Here is a 16,714-nt window from a genome sequence, read left to right on the forward strand (position 1 = left end):
CCAGCACGATGGAGCACCGTGCCATAAGGCAAAAGTGATAACTAAGTGGCTCGGGGAACAAAACGTTGACATTTTGGGTCCATGGCCTGGAAACTCCCCAGATCTTAATCCCATTGAGAACTTGTGGTCAATCCTCAAGAGGCGGGTGGACAAACAAAAACCCACTAATTCTGACAAACTCCAAGAAGTGATTATGAAAGAATGGGTTGCTATCAATCAGGAATTGGCCCAGAAGTTGATTGAGAGCATGCCCAGTCGAATTGCAGAGGTCCTGAAAAAGAAGGGCCAACACTGCAAATACTGACTCTTTGCATAAATGTCATGTAATTGTCGATAAAAGCCTTTGAAACGTATGAAGTGCGTGTAATTATATTTCATTACATTACAGAAACAACTGAAACAAAGATCTAAAAGCAGTTTAGCAGCAAACTTTGTGAAAACTAATATTTGTGTCATTCTCAAAACTTTTGGCCACGACTGTACTTAGTGCAGGGAGAGATGTCAGCAGGTGCTAGGGACAGTAGTAGAAAATACTTTAAAACTTTTATTTTGCTGTTCAGGAAAAGGATAGGAAAGAATCATTCCACATTATTGAAGCAGAACAGGGATCCCTGCACTGACTGGGGATCCAAATTGCCATTATACAGCTCTGTAATTCCAGCAAAACGTTCTTGTTATTGGGGTGCAATTGCTGTTTGATACAGCCATTAACAGGGTTTATAACAAGGAAATATTTCTACGTCTTATTTGCCCTTGTGCGGTGCAGTTCTATGTTCTAAAGCATTTTTTGGCTTGTATTTGGGGGGGGAAGGGCTTATTAGCTGTTGTGTGGTGAAGTGAGAAAAATGCAGCCCTTTTTGGCGTGTATTAGTGGCAAAAAAAAATATATTATTTGCCATCCAGCGGTAAAGTTTTATGTTCTAAAACCCTTTTTGCCGTGTATTAGTGGCACAAAAATATATATTACTTGCCTTCAGGGGTGCAGTTATATGTTCTAAAGCCCTTTTTGGCGTGTATTAGTTGCAAAAAATACATGTATATATTATTTTCTGTTCAGCGGTGCAGTTATATGTTCTAAAGCCTTTTGCGGTGTGTATAAGTGAAAAAAAATAAGGGCCTATCTGCCGTTCAGCGGTGCAGTTATATATTCTAAAGCCCTTTTTGGCCTGTATTAGTGGCAAAAAAATATATATTATTTGCCAATTTGCAGCGCAGTTATATGTTCTGAAGCCCTTTTTGGCGTGTATTAGTGGCACAAAACTATATATTATTCGCTTTCAGGGGTGCAGTTATATGTTCTAAAGCCCTTTTTGGCATGTATTAGTGGCAAAAAATATATATTATTTGCCGTTCAGCGGTGCAGTTATATGTTCTAAAGCCTTTTGTGACGTGAATAAGTGGAAAAAAATAAAAGCCTATTTGCCGTTCAGTGGTGCAGTTATATGTTCTAAAGCCCTTTTTGTTGTTTATTAATGGCAAAAATATATATATTATTTGCCGTTCAGCGGTGCAGTTATATGTTTTAAATCCCTTTTTGGCGTGTATAAGTGGCCCAAAAAAAAGTATTTGCCGTTGTGTGGTGAAGTGAGAAAATTGCAGCCTTTTTGGCGTGTATTAGTGGCAAAAACAAATATATTTGCCGTTCAGCGGTGCAGTTATATGTTCTAAAGCCCTTTTTGGAGTGAATTAGTGGCAAAAAGATATAAATTATTTGGCATTCAGCGGTGTAGTTATATGTTCTTAAGCTCTTCTTGGCATGAATTAGTGGCAAAAAATATATATATTATTTGCCGTTCAGCAGTGCAGTTAGGCTCCATTCACACGTCCGTGGTGTGTTGTGGACTCGCAAATTGCGGATCCGCAACACACCCGCCGGGCACCCCTATAGAAATGCCTATTCTTGTCCGCAGCTGCGGGGCTGTGCTCCGCATCCATTCCCTCCCCTTAGAGAATGAATAGGTCCACACCCGTTCAGCAAAATTGTGGAACGGATGCGGACCCATTTGCGGACGTGTGAATGGAGCCTTATATGTTCTAAAGCCTTTTATGGCGTGTATACAGATGTACCATGGTTAGCACTCCCACTGTTAACTCAAATTTCTTAACTCATTTTATTATCTTGAGACAAAAGCCATTGAAAAGCAATTGAAGGTGTTTGCTTAGATTAGATAACCAAACTCAGAAATCTCAGAAAAAAGGAGTGCTAACCATGTTACATCGGTAAGTGGAAGAAAGTAAGGGCCTATTTGCCGTTCAGCGGTGCAGTTATATTTTCTAAACCCCTTTTTGGCGTGTATTAGTGGCACAAAAATATATTATTTGCCGTTCAGTGGTGCAGGTATATGTTCTAAAGCCTTTTGTGGCGTGTTTAAGTGAAAAAAAGTAAGGGACTATTTGCCATCCAGCGGTGCAGTTATATGTTCTAAAGCCTTCTTTGGCATGTATTAATGGAAAAAAAAGGGCTTATTAGACGGTGTGTGGTGAAGTGAGAAAATTACAGACTGTTTTAATTTCCTTTTTATTTATTTATTTATTTGATCTAACAGTATGTCAGAAAGAGAAGTGACAGGCCCTGCACAGTGGAGTGTCAGAGGCCTAAATGTTTCTGGCCAGGCACAGGTCGCAGCAGAGTAAGGGGGCGTGGCAGCAGGAGTCGCAGCGAGAGGCCTGAGCTCCCGATATCATCTAGTGCTCATGTCTTGACCAGCAACCCAGCGGTTCTTGAATGGTTGACTCGGTCATCCACTTCATTCCAAGTGACAACAGACACCCCCAGCCAAGAGTCGGTGGGTTTTTCAGACACAACCCTTAGTTGGCATGGCCCGGGAGCAGGCCCTGTGCCCTCACCTGTCCTCAACCTGCCTCTGTCCTTTTCTGTTCCCTCACCGGGAGAAGTATTATATGCTGTAGGCTCTGCTATAGGACAGTCAGCAGCTACTGCCCAGCCAACATGCGAGGAGACATCTGCCGCTTCCTTCGGTAGGCAGGCAAGTAGTGATGAGGATAGTGGCGTGGGTGCTGGTGTTGCAAGCGGTCAGGCTCCTGACCCAGACACAGTTGAGGAGGAAATCAGTGATGTACAGACAGTATTCGATGATGATGATGTAGCTGATCGCACCGGGTGAATTAGGGGCTTCATCATAATCGGGAGAAGAGGGTGGCAGCTTGCCCATGCGGCAGCGCCGGAGCCAGCAAGTCGCTAGTGTGGCCGGAGTCAGCAGGGTGGCAGCAGTGAAAGGTCGGGAGTCAAATGTGCCCGGAGTAAACCACCCGCTTCGCAGAAGCCTACCTGCCCGGAAAGTAGTGGTGCAGGGGTTCACGGAGGCAGCGGAGGTAGAAGTCAGTCAGTGCGGACTGTTGGGGTAAAATCACCTACTCGGCGATGTGGCAATTTTTTGTTAAGTCACCAGAGGAGGTGAACATGGACATTTGTAGAATCTGTGGGCAGAAGGTGAAGCGTGGCCAGGGTGCTAACGTCAACATATGCAGCGTCACCATAAAATAGCCGGGGAAAACCATGGCTCCAATGTGGCGGTCCAGCCTGCTGCAGTAACCGCTGCATCACCCAGTGGCTCACATCAAATTTCAGGCAGTCAAGGCTCCGGCGCAGAAGCTGAATGTGCTCCTGGCCAAGTTGCTGGTGCTGCAGTCCCTCACTTTAAAAGTGGTGGATTCTGCACCTTTCAGAGAACTGATGGCTTGTCCCGAGGCGAGGTGGAGAGTCCCAAGACATTATTTCTTTGCCAAAAAGGCAGTACCAGCCCTGCACACGTATGTAGAACAGAAGGTGGGCCAGTCCTTGAGCCTGTTGGTGTCTCCCAAAGTGCACGGCATCACCGACGTGTAGAGCTTTAACTGCGGTCAGAGACAATACATGTGCTTTACTGGGTGAATGTGGTTCCTGCATAGCCATACCAGCAACTTGGCCAAATGACGCCGCTTCCGCCTCCACGTTCTCACGCCATTGGTTCTGCAACATTGTCCGCCTGTGCCTCCTCATCGTGTCATCAGCCTCCACTGCAGGAACAATTTACAGTGCCCCTCAAGCATACCACATGTGCAGGGCACGGCGGTGTCACACTGTTCTGCACCTCGTTTGCCTGGGCGAATGGAGTCACACAGGAGAGGACCTGTTCCGTGTCCTTCATCAAGAAATCGAATCCTGGCTTTCTCCACGACAACTCAAAATTGGAACCATGGTGACCAACAACGGGAAGAACATTGTGTTAGAGATGCGTCAAGGAGGGCTGAGCCATGCGCCCTGCATGGCACACGCGTTCATTCTGGTTGTCAAGTGGTTCCTGAAGTCTTCCACCCATCTGCAAGACATCCTAAAAATGTCCAGGAAGTTTTGCATGCACTTCAGCTACTTATACACCGCAAAGCACACCCTCCTTGAGCTGCAGCGGTAGAATGACATGCCCCAACATAGGCTGATATGCAACGTTTCCACCCATTGGAATTCCACCCTCCATAAGTTGGACCGACTATACGAACAAGAAAGGCCATAAACGATATCTCAATGATCCAAGAGGACAGGAGTACTCCCCTGTGTATCTTCAATGTCAGCCAGTGGCAGCTCATGCGTGACACCTGCTGTTTGTTCAGGCCCTTTGAGGAGGCCCTGTTATTTGTCAGTCGCCAGGACTACAGGATGAACAACGTCATTCCACTGCTTCATGTCCTGGAACAGATGCTGGTAAATCTAGCTGGTCGGGGGACTGGAGACATGAGGTGGTTTTTCTACACAGGTGACAGGAGAGGAGGAGCAGGAGCAGCCAGAGGAGCTACAGGGCGATGAGGAAGACGAGGCAGAGGACCCAGACACACCGTGGCAGTATGCAGTGGAGATGGAGGCAGGGAGTCACTCCGAGTCACTTGCACAAATGGCCTGATGCATGCTCACTTGCTTGCGTAGTGACAGCCGAATTGTCACCATTCGGCAGAGGGATGACATCTGGCTCTCCACCTTGTTGGACCCTCTCTACCGGTCCAAAATGGGGGCCTTCTTTACACCCACTGAGAGGTAGGACAAACTGAACTACTATAGAGACATACTATGTAGTCAGTTGGCCGCTGCCTCTCTGCGCCATCGTCTATCCTCTCGCAGGTTTGAAAGGGGGGCCCTCTGCGCTCATGTTCCTCTGCCATGGCTGCTGTGGCAGGATGGGGGGTATGAGCAGTTCCAGCTCCATCAGTAGCAACTTGAGTCTAGAGTCGCTGATGAGCAGCTTTCTTCACCCGCCTAGTGATGAAAACTACTCAACAGCAGCAGCATCAGCTAGACCTGGAGCAGGACCTAAACCAGCAGGAGTGGCATACTTGGACAGCATACTGCCACCCCACATTGAAGATCCGCTGGACTACTGGGAAGCCAAACTGGATTTGTGGCCTAAACTGGCAGAGTTTGCCCTAGAAAAGCTGTCCTGCCCGGCCAGTAGTGTGGCATCAGAGTTGGAATTTAGTGCGGTGGGGGCCATAGTTACCCCAAGAAGAATTTGCTTGTCCACCCAAAATGTGGAGAGACTGACCTTTGTCAAGATGAATCAGCCAGGATTTCCACCCACCAATGCCTAATGCATCAAACTAGATCATCCATGGTGCCACATCAACATTTTCACAAAAGAGACCGATTTCTTCTGGCTACCTGCCTCAGCTACAATTCTGATGCTGCCATCGCCTCATGCCACACATCTGATGCCAAGTGCTCCTTTTTTCACCCATTATCTTCATATGGCATTGGTATTGCCACCCACCTCCCCACTTTGTCACTGGGTCACTCTGTGGTCTCCTGATGCTGCTGCTACCTCCACACTATGTCACCTTGCCACTCTGTGGTCTCCTAATGCTGCTGTTTTCTCAACACTATGTCCCCTTGCCACTCTGTGGCCTCCTGATGCTGCTGCTGCCACCGCCACACTATGTTTTCTTGCCACTCTGTGGTCTCCTGATGCTGCTGCCACCTCCACACTATGTCACCTTGCCACTCTGTGGTCTCCTGATACTGCTGCCACCTCCACACTCTGTCATTGTGCTACTCTGTGGCCTCCCCCTGATGCTTCTGCTGCCACTTTCACATTCTGTCATTGTGCCACTTTGTGGCCTCCTGATGCTGCTGTTACCACCCCCACACTGTCATTCTGCCACTCTGTGGCCTCCTCCTGATGCTGCTGCCACCTCCACACTTTGTCATTGAACCACTCTGTGTCCTCCTGTTGATGCTGCTGTTACCTCCACACTGTCATTGTACCACCCTGTAGCCTCCTCCTGATGCTGCTGCCGGCACCTCCACATTGTCATTGTGCCACTTTGTGGCCCCCTGATGCTGCTTCTGCCACCTCCACTCTGTCATTGTCCTACTCTGTGGCCTCCTTCTGATGCTGCTGCCGCCAGCCCCACTCTCTGTCATTGTGCCACTCTGTGGCCTCCTGATGCTGCTGCCATCTCCACAATTTCATTGTGCCACCCTGATGCTGCGGCTGCCACCTCCACATTCTGTCATTGTCCTACTCTGTGGCCTCCTGATAATGCTGCTGCCACCTCCACACTGTCATTGTCCTACTCTGTGGCCTCCTTCTGATGCTGCTGCCGCCAGCCCCACTCTCTGTCATTGTGCCACTCTGTGGCCTCCTGATGCTGCTGCCATCTCCACAATTTCATTGTGCCACCCTGATGCTGCGGCTGCCACCTCCACATTCTGTCATTGTCCTACTCTGTGGCCTCCTGATAATGCTGCTGCCACCTCCACACTCTTTCATTGTGCCACCCTGTGGCCTCCTCCTGATGCTGCTGCCACCTCCACACTTTCTTATTGTGCCACTTTGTGGCCTCCTGATGCTGCTGCTGCCGCCTCCACTCTGTCATTGTGCCACCCTGTGGCCTCCTTCAGATGCTGCTGCAACTACCTCCACACTCTGTCATTGTGCAACTCTATAGCCTCCTGATGCTGCCACCTCCACACTGTCATTGTGCCACCCTGTGGCCTTCTTCAGATGCTGCTGCTGCCACCTTGCCACTCTGTGGTCTCCTGATGCTGCTGCCACCTCCACACTCTGTCATTTTGCTACTCTGTGGCCTCCTCCTGATGCTTTTGATGCCACTTTCACACTCTTTCATTGTGCCACTTTGTGGCCTCCTGATGCTGCTGTTACAACCTCCACACTGTCATTCTGCCACTCTGTGGCCTCCTCCTGATGCTGCTGCCACCTTCACACTCTGTCATTGAACCACTCTGTGTCCTCCTGTTGATGCTGCTGCTACCTCCACACTGTCATTGTACCACCCTGTAGCTTCCTCTTGATGCTGCTGCCGGCACCTGCACACTGTCATTGTGCCACTTTGTGGCCTCCTGATGCTGCTGCCACCTCCATACTCTGTCATTGTGCCACTCTGTGTCCTCCTGATGATGCTGCTGCCACCTACACACTCTGTCATTGTGCCACCCTGTGGCCTCCTCCTGTTGCTGCTGCTGCCACTTCCACACTCTGTCATTGTGCCACTTTGTTGCCTTCTGATGCTGCTGCTGCCACCTCCACTCTGTCATTGTGCCACCGTGGCCTCCTTCTGATGCTGCTGCCGCCAGCCCCACTTTCTGTCATTGCGCCACTCTGTGGCCTCCTGATGCTGCTGCCACCTCCACACTTTTATTGTGCCACCCTGATGATGCTGCTGCCACCTCCACATTCTGTCATTGTGCCACCCTGTGGCCTACTCCTGATGCTTGAGCCACTTTGTGGCCTCCTGATGCTGCTGCTGCCACCTCCACACTGTCATTGTGCCACCCTGTGGCCTCCTTCTGATGCTGCTGCCACTACCTCCACACTCTGTCATTGTGCCACTCTGTAGCCTCCTGATGCTGCCACCTCCACACTGTCATTGTGCCACCCTGTAGCCTCCTCCAGATGCTGCTGCTGCCACCTCCACACTCTTTCATTTTGCCACTCTGTGGTATCCTCATGCTGATGGCTTATGATTTGGTAGCCAAAAGCAGGAATGGGTACAAAACACAGAAGACATGCAAATATTCCATTCACGTGTCATCTTTGTTTTGGATCCACTCCTGTTTTTTTTTTCTTTAGCAATACTGATAGATTACTGACCAAATGCTGACCGAGTGAAGGCGGATGATCCACAGACAGGATCCGTTTTTGGGGGGTTAATGTTCTGACGGATCAGAGGAAGGGCAAAATAATCAGTGACGACAACACAAACTTACTGCTCACACCCACTCCACTCTGTCGGAGGGTCTCTACTTGTATAAGCGTTTAATAGAACAGGTTCTATGTGGAATCCGCTGGCGACGGTGTAAAAGGTGTGTGCTTCTTATTGACGCTAACATTGACCTGTAAGGCTGAGTTCACACTTGAGATATTTGGTCAGTTTTGGCCCCATAACTGCCCAAATAAGTGAAGTGTTTTTAAGAGTGACGCCTGTCATCTACATGTCATACTGACTCACAGTATTATTTCACTACCACAGCAGACTCCCTATTTGTGTTACTGAAAGGCACAGTGTTCTACACCACTATAAAGGCTCTCTGCAGCCAGGAAATAGCCTTTTTTTAACGTATTCGTCATCAAATTTTTTAGAAATTCGCTCATCTCTATTGACATCCATTTGCTCCAATGAAATCCATTTTTATGCCAGATTTGAAAATGCTACTTTTAGGCATATTGGCCTGGGTATACCTGATTTCTAACGATTTATGACAAATGAATTTGTGATAAATCAAATTTCTTATCGAACTTTGGTGGAGCTGCCAAATTGAATTTTTCAAAACTTCGCTCATCTCTAGTTAAAAACCATCATAGCAGATTTGTGTGACAGAGCCCTAAAAGTGTTTGCAACAACTGCATCTGACCACAAATAAAAAAGTCCCACATGCCTGATGTTTCACAAGTCGGTCTTGTGGTCATTGCCTTGCACTGTGTGTCATGTCAGATAAAAAGGATGACTGAGCAATAATTGGGTGAAAATCACTTATGGTTGGCAAAAACATTAGTGTATGGCTAGATCTTTAGTACTTCTGTATTGCTACAGTAAATCTCTATCTCACAAAGGTTGCCTATCCCTGGCCAAAACCACTGAGTGATGATAGAATTAAATGGTGGTGAGAGGGAATTCTGAATGAATACATTATAGGCAATGTAGGCCAAAGCATTTAAAGGGGTTGCTCTAACAATCCTTTTTTAGACATCCTTTACATCACTGGTCACTCTGCATAAAAATAAATAGAAGTTACAAAACATGACAGATTGACTTTTTTTTTTTTTTTACATCAATTTCTATGGTTCATATACACAGCCTAAATATTGAAAAGATTTCTGAATGAGGGTTTTATGAAATCAAAGGGTTCCCTAAATTCTGGCCAGGTTTTCCCTTGCAGAAAACAAAACTTTAAATGTAGGTAATAGGGGGGATCTTCATCTCATTCTGAAATGCTTGGCAGGGTTAGATAACACATTCTACAAGGTGAAATTATTCAATGATTCATTTCCCCTCATACTGTCTCTGATTGTAGAGATAAGTTGTATATTTGGTCCTATGTTATTTTGTGTATTTATATGAAAGATGATTTTAGACAGTTGTGTGTTATTCTTGTAATGGGCTTTACTGAGTGTATAATAGTAGAGTTTTATCAGGTTGAACAAACATTTTTGATGGCTTCTATTATGGTAAAAAGATTGGGTAATACTATACTAGGGACTTCATTCTTCGGTATTGCCTTTACCTCTGTTACCATGAAGGTTATTTTACATTGGGTTAGTATACTCATACATTCTCGTCCTGGGCTCCAGGCAAATCTTTAAAATCTTCAACAGAATGTCCTTGGCTTGGACAAGGTGTAGGAGAAAAAAATTCAAACGTTTCAACTGAAGTCTGTAACCAAATAGCTAGTGTTAAGCCAGCATGCTCGGCCGAACAGAAGTTCGGCTCGAGCATCGCGATGCTCGGCCGAACAGAAGTTCGGCTCGAGCATCGCGATGCTCGGCCGAATACCTTGTGTGCGATTGCTCGAGTCAGTGTATTTAAATCCAATTTATCCTCTATTTCTGAAAAGTTTCTGCTGGAATTTGAACTCACAGCTTTCTCCATTAGAGGCAAGGACTTTAACCACTCAGCTATAAAGCTGAATGATAAATTGTGTCAGAAAAACCTTATAGCAGTTTGTCATGTAGTAAGTATTCCTATATAGCAGAAGTATCATTTCATATTTCACTGCAGGTTAACATGTAGCTGTATAGCGTAGTGGTTAAGGTTCTTGGCTCTAATGTAGAAGGTTGCGAGTTCAAATCCAGCAAAAACTTTTCAGAAATAAAGGATAAATTAAATTTAACCATAATGCCTTCACATTTAATCGCAAGTGGTACCGCCAAGTATCAGGAACTGCAATGGGGACACCTGTGTCATACACTTTTGCCAATTTATTTTTAGCTGCCCTTGAGGAAAAAATTGTGCAGAGAGTCGATAATCCGTTTGTCCAATATATTAGGGTATTTTTTAGATATATCGATTATATATTTTATAATATGGACAGGGACTCAGGTGCAGTTTCATGAATTAATGGAATTCTTGAATACCACCAATGATATGAATATGAGGTTTACTAGTCAGATTCACTGCAGTGAGTAGGATTTTTGGGATATCAAAATGACTGTAAAAATAATATCTGTATTAGTGTTTTTAGAAAATCTACCTCCGCTAACGCTTTGTTGCGTGATGACAGCTTTCATCCACCATATGTCAAAAAGGCAGTTCCTTATGGGCAATTCCTTCGATTGAGGAAGATTGTGTCAAATGACGATGATTTAAAAAAACTGTGTATAGACCTTAAGTCCCGCTTTTTACATACCCTGATCATGCCATTGCGACAGCTCATCAGAGAATAATTGGTTTAAAAAAAAAGGACTGAATTAGGAAAAAGAAAAAGAGAAAGAATATATGTCATCAGCAAAAAAATACTATGGCCATATTCACATTTGACTATGCGCCCATGGGTCCCCTCATCAGAAAAGAAATCCTAAATAATTGACACATGCTGGTGCAAGATGAATCCCTTAAGGATAAAACTATGATGAATCCCATCATTAGCTTTAGAAGTGGTATCATAGGTAATGCTATAGTGAGGAGTAATTTACAGACAGATGATGCTAACTGGTTGGGAAAATGTACCCCTAAAGGTAATTTTGCATGTGGCAGGTGCTCCATGTGTAGATTTATACAAACGTCAAAATTCCTCACAATAGGGGGGTGCAGCATTTTGTAAAAAGATTTATATCATGCAAAACGCAATATGTGGTATATGTAATCTTTTGCCTGTGCAGTAAATTCTACATTGGTAAAACTTTTAGACCCCTATATGTCAGGTTCAGGGAACATAAAAAATCTATAGACACAGGAATAGGAGCCACACGATTGATTAACCACATACAAGAACAACATGAAGGTAACAAAAATGTCCTAAAATGTGCAGGATTGGAGGTGGTTTATATGCCAGTGAGGGGGGGGGGGGGGGAGATATGAAGCATCTCCTCCTCCAGAGAGAAGCAGCCTGGATTATTCAAACTAATGCTATGAGCCCGCTTGGACTTAATGACAAGAACAATGCTGTCTTTATTTAATAGGTTTTTATGTGGGTGGGTATTGTGTTTCTTACTACTTAGTATTTATATGAATCTTTTGAGCAGAGCACCACCGAATATCGCTTTTGATCTAGTGCTGATAAGAGTCTATTCAGATTGATCACACATCGGGTAGTGCCGGCTGCAGTTTTTTTTGATAGACTTAAATTTTATTTAAATATATATATTATTATTATTTATTATTAAAGGGGTTGTCCGGGATCAAACATTTTTTTTTAAAACTGCTTACTCACTGTTAGTAGCCAAATCTATCTTCCTAAGATGTTTTTAGGTAGCTTTTGCACTGCTGCATGGCTCCTACAGTCCCCAGCAGACTGTGTACATACATGTTGTTATGTGCCATCACTTCCTGCTGCAGTGCATTGTGGCTCCCAGTGCAGATCAGCAGCTCCTGGTTTCTACAGTGTAAGATCCCCTCCCTGCACCCGCCCCCCTCATACATATTCAGCCTCCTCCACAGATCCGCCCCCCTCATACATACTCAGCCTCCTCCACATCATCCACGCCTCCATAGATCCGCCCCCCTCATACATATTCAGCCTCCTCCACATCATCCACTCCTCCATAGATCCGCCCCCCTCTTACATATTCCTCCCCCATAATCTCCTCCCCCCTCTGTCTCTTGCACATGTCATGTGCTCAGTGTTTGCAGACAGTGAACTAACACACAGGGAGCAGCTCCATCTTTCCACAATGGTAGATCATTTTTAGTTTTATGCTTGTGCTAGTTACTCATGGTATACAACCTTAGGGATAGCAGACTGCAACAAACTATAAGGGCCACGCTCCCACATCTATCCATAAACATCGCTGACAGCGTCACACTATAAGGGCCACGCTCACACATCTATCCATAAACATCGCTGACAGCGTCACACTATAAGGGCCACGCTCCCACATCTATCCATAAACATCGCTGACAGCGTCACACTATAAGGGCCACGCTCCCACATCTATCCATAAACATCGCTGACAGCGTCACACTATAAGGGCCACGCTCCCACATCTATCCATAAACATCGCTGACAGCGTCACACTATAAGGGCCACGCTCCCATATAGATCCCTAAACATGACTGAGAGCTTTACACAATTATAGCAGCTTTGAAACAAAAAAATATTGTTTTAGTGTGTCCATAGTCTGAGAGCCACAGTTTTTTTTATTTTTTGACCGATTGTCTTAGTTAGGGATTCATTTTTTGCGGGTTGAGGTGACGGTTTGATTAGCACTATTTTGGGGGACATGCGCCTTTTTGAACGCTTGTTGTTGCACTTTATGTGATGTTAGGTAAAAAAAAAGGCTTTTTTTTTAACAGTTTTTATGATATTTTTTAAGGTGTTTTTCGGACATGGTGTGTAATGTGATATATTTATGGAGCCGGTTGTTACGGACAAGGCAATACCAAATATGTGTAGGTTTTTTTATTCATTCATTTTTTTTTATGTAATAAATGAACGGATAAAAGACAATTTTTATTTTATTTTTAATTAAAAAAAAAAAATCATTTTCAATTTGTATTGCACGTTCACTTGTTTGCACGTTCCCTTTTTTTCAGTTTCACTTTTTTTTACTGTCACTTTTTTTTAGGTAGCTTTTGCACTGCTGCATGGCTCCTACAGTCCCCAGCAGACTGTGTACATACATGTTATTATGTGCCATCACTTCCTGCTGCAGTGCATTGTGGCTCCCAGTGCAGATCAGCAGCTCCTGGTTTCTACAGTGTAAGATCCCCTCCCTGCACCCGCCCCCCTCATACATATTCAGCCTCCTCCACAGATCCGCCCCCCTCATACATACTCAGCCTCCTCCACATTATGGAGCCGGTTGTTACGGACAAGGCAATACCAAATATGTGTAGGTTTTTTCATTCATTCATTTCTTTTTATGTAATAAATGAACGGATAAAAGACAATTTTTATTCACTTTTTTTTACTGTCACTTTTTTTCACTTTTACTTTTTTTTCATTCCCTTTTTTAATACTTTCACTTTCATACAGTGCATTGCAATAGTCATCTATTTCAATGCACTGTATTGTCAGTGCTATTTTTGCACTAACAGTGCTCCAGACTAAAAAAAATACCTAGTAGCCATTGGCTCCTGAACTGAAAAATTTAGGAGCCAAATCAAATTTTTAGTCGCCAAATCGAAACCGAATCATAATTTTGGTATCGTGACAACGCTACGCCGATCAGATCGGCGTAGGGTTGTTTTGAAACCAAAATTTTGATTCGCTTTCGTCACCATAAAAAAGTATTGCGATACTCAATACCGCGCAAAAAAAAAAAACACCAAAAAAAGCCGCGTGCATTTCGCATTTTATGAAACATTCGGCCCATAATAGAACAGTCCTATCCTATTTTTTGGGGTGACAAGGTGACTAAAAAATGGCGAATGCTCACCGCATAGGAGATATTTTTTAATAATTTAATAGTTTGGACAGCGCTATGTAATATGTTTATTTATTTATTGTTTATATATTTTATATGTAAAATTGGGAAAGGGGGGATTTAAACTTAATATTATAGGGCTCTTTCACACTTGCGTTATTGTCTTCCGGCATAGAGTTCCGTCGTCGGGGCTCTATGCCGGAAGAATCCTGATCAGGATTATCCTAATGCATTCTGAATGGAGAGAAATCCGTTCAGGATGCATCAGGATGTCTTCAGTTCCGGAACGGAACGTTTTTTGGCCGGAGAAAATACCGCAGCATGCTGTGCTTTTTGCTCCGGCCAAAAATCCAGAACACTTGCCGCAAGGCCGGATCCGGAATGAATGCCCATTGGAAGGCATTGATCCGGATCCGGCCTTAAGCTAAACGTTGTTTCGGCGCATTGCCGGAGCCGACATTTAGCTTTTTCTGAATGGTTACCATGGCTGCCGGGACGCTAAAGTCCTGGCAGCCATGGTAAAGTGCAGTGGGGAGCGGGGGAGCAGTATACTTACCGTCCGTGCGGCTCCCCGGGCGCTCCAGAGTGACGTCAGGGCGCCCCAAGCGCATGGATCACGTGATCGCATGGATCACGTCATCCATGCGCATGGGGCGCTCTGACGTCATTCTGGAGCGCCCCGGGAGCCGCACGGACTGTAAGTATACCGCTTCCCCGCTCCCCGCTCCTACTATGGCAACCAGGACTTTAATAGCGTCCTTGCTGCCATAGTAACACTGAAAGCATTTGAAGACGGTTCCGTCTTCAAATGCTTTCAGTACACTTGCGTTTTTCCGGATCCGGCGTGCACCTCCGGCAACGGAAGTGCATGCCGGATCCCAACAACGCAAGTGTGAAAGAGGCCTTTGGGTACTTTCACACTAGCGTTTTTCTTTTCCGGCATAGAGTTTCGTCACAGGGGCTCTATACCAGAAAATGACAGATCAGGCGTATCCCCATGCATTCTGAATGGATAGTAATCCGTTTAGGATGCATCAGGATGTCTTCAGTTCAGTCATTTTGACAGATCAGGCAAAAGAGAAAACCGCAGCATGCTACGGTTTTATCTCCGGCGAAAAAAACTGAAGATTTGCCTGAATGCCGGATCCATCATTTTTCCCCATAGGAATGTATTAGTGCCAGATCTGGCATTCAAAATACCGGAATGCACCCGCACTGAATCCTGACCCATTCATTTCTATGAGGCTGTGCACATGAGCGGTGATTTTCACACATCACTTGTGCGTTGCGTGAAAATCGCAGCATGTTCTATGTTGTGCGTTTTTCATGCAACGCAGGCCCCATAGAAGTTAATGGGGCTGTGTGAAAATCGCAAGCAAGTGCGGATGCGGTGCGATTTTCACGCATGGTTGCTAGGATGAAAGTCTATTCACTGTATTATTTTCCCTTATAACATGGTTATAAGGGAAAATAATAGCATTCTGAATTAAATTAAATGTTACCATGTTTTTATTGAACACACCATGTAAACATTCACAGTGCAGGTGTAAAAAGTATGTGAACTCCTAAACTAATGACATCTGCAAGAGCTAATTGGAGTGACATGTCAGCCAACTGGAGTCCAATCAATGAGATGAGATTAGAGGTGTTGGTTACAGCTGCCCTGCCCTATAAAAACACACACCAGTTCTGAGTTTGCTTTTCACAAGAAGCATTGCCTGATGTAAATGATGCCTCGCACAAAAGAGCTGTCAGAAGACCTACGATTAAGAATTGTTGACTTGCATAAAGCTGGAAAGGGTTATAAAAGTATCTCCAAGAAGAATCCTACAGTGTCAGCTAAAGACTTACAAAAGTCTCTGGCTTATGCTAACATCCCTGTTAGCGAATCTACGATACGTAAAACACTAAACAAGAATGGATTTCATGGGAGGATACCACAGAGGAAGCCACTGCTGTCCAAAAGAAACATTGCTGCACGTTGACAGTTTGCACAAGAGCACCTGGATGTTCCACAACAGTACTGGCAAAATATTCTGTGGACAGATGAAACCAAAGTTGAGTTGTTTGGAAGAAACACACAACACTATGTGTGGAGAAAAAGAGGCACAGCACACCAACATCAAAACCTCATCCCAACTGTGAAGTATGGTGGTGGGGGCATCATGGTTTGGGGCTGCTTTGCTGCGTCAGGGCCTGGACGGATTGCTATCATCGAAGGAAAAATTAATTCCCAAGTTTATCAAGACATTTTGCAGGAGAACTTAAGGCCATCTGTCCACCAGCTGAAGCTCAACAGAAGATGGGTGTTGCAACAGGACAACGACCCAAAGCATAGAAGTAAATCAACAACAGAATGGCTTAAACAGAATAAAATGCGCCTTCTGGAGTGGCCCAGTCAGAGTCCTGACCTCAACCCGATTGAGATGCTGTGGCATGACCTAAAGAAAACGATTCACACCAAACATCCCAAGAATATTGCTGAACTAAAACGGTTCTGTAAAGAGGAATGGTCAAGAATTACTCCTGACTGTTGTGCACGTCTGATCTGCAACTACAGGAAACGTTTAGTTGAAATTATTGCTGCCAAAGGAGAATCAACCAGTTATTAAATCCAAGGGTTCACATACTTTTTCCACCTGCACTGTGAATGTTTACATGGTGTGTTCAATAAAAACATGGTA

This window comes from Bufo bufo, chromosome 7 (genome assembly GCF_905171765.1).
Source record: "Bufo bufo chromosome 7, aBufBuf1.1, whole genome shotgun sequence".
Taxonomy (NCBI): Eukaryota; Metazoa; Chordata; class Amphibia; order Anura; family Bufonidae; genus Bufo; species Bufo bufo.